This window comes from Suncus etruscus, chromosome 16, assembly GCF_024139225.1.
Source record: "Suncus etruscus isolate mSunEtr1 chromosome 16, mSunEtr1.pri.cur, whole genome shotgun sequence".
Classification (NCBI taxonomy): Eukaryota; Metazoa; Chordata; class Mammalia; order Eulipotyphla; family Soricidae; genus Suncus; species Suncus etruscus.
Window position 1 is genome coordinate 75,875,816 of NC_064863.1, and position 1,138 is coordinate 75,876,953.

A 1,138-nucleotide genomic window follows, 5' to 3' on the forward strand; every position below is an offset into this window, starting at 1 on the left:
CCTTTTGTTGTTGTTGACTACACCCAGCGCCAGCGGTGTTCACTGGTTACTCCTGGCTTTGTGCTCGGTGATCATTCCTGGCAAGTTCAGGAGACCAATTGGGAATCAAACCCGGCTCAACCATGCGCAAAGCAAATACCTTACCCTCTGTGCATAGCTCTGGCCCCCTCCAAACTTAGTTAGTTTTTTTTTTTAATAGTTCATTTGTTTTTCTTGGTCACACCCACCAAGCAACAGCACTCAGGGTTACGTCCTGCTTGACGCTCAGAAATTACTTCTGACAGGGTTGGTGGATCACCTGAGATACCAGGAATTGAACTTGGGTCAGCCACATGCCAGGCAAATGCCCCACATGATCTGCTATTGCTCCAGCCCCCTAAATGCCTAATACTTGAGGAATATATAAAGAAATTGTGGTCTACATACACAATGGAACACTACTCGGTTACAAGAAAATAACAGAAGAACTAAAATGATTAAGTATGGAGGAGAAGGGTACTAGAAAGGGGAGAATTAGAAGACAAGAGAACAGTGGTGGAGGGTCATTTAGATGATGGAAATGCTACAGTTTGTACACCAAAAGCATAAGCACTACTGTTTACTTCACTCATAATACAATATTAAAAATTTAAAAGAGCACCTTAATTTTATTTTATTAAAAATGTTTTTTAAAAAGCTAAGTCTGGGCCCGGAGAGATAGCGCAGCGGCGTTTGCCTTGCAAGCAGCCGATCCAGGACCAAAGGTGGTTGGTTCGAATCCCGGTGTCCCATATGGTCCCCCGTGCCTGCCAGGAGCTATTTCTGAGCAGACAGCCAGGAGTAACCCCTGGGCATCGCCGGGTGTGGCCCAAAAACCAAAAACCAAAAAACAAACAAACAAACAAACAAAAAACAAAAAACAAAAAAGCTAAGTCTTGGAAACTGGTGTTTGAAGAAAGGATACTTTCTCTCTGCATCTTCATTTCTTCTCCTGTACTTTTGCTATGGCGGGATCATCCACAACAAATAATAAAGGAGGGGCTGGAGAGATAGCCTGGAGGTAAGGCATCTGCCTTTCATGCAGAAAGTCGGTGGTTCCAATCCCGGCATCCCATATGGTCCCCTGTGCCTGCCAGGGGTGATTTCTGAGCCTAGACCC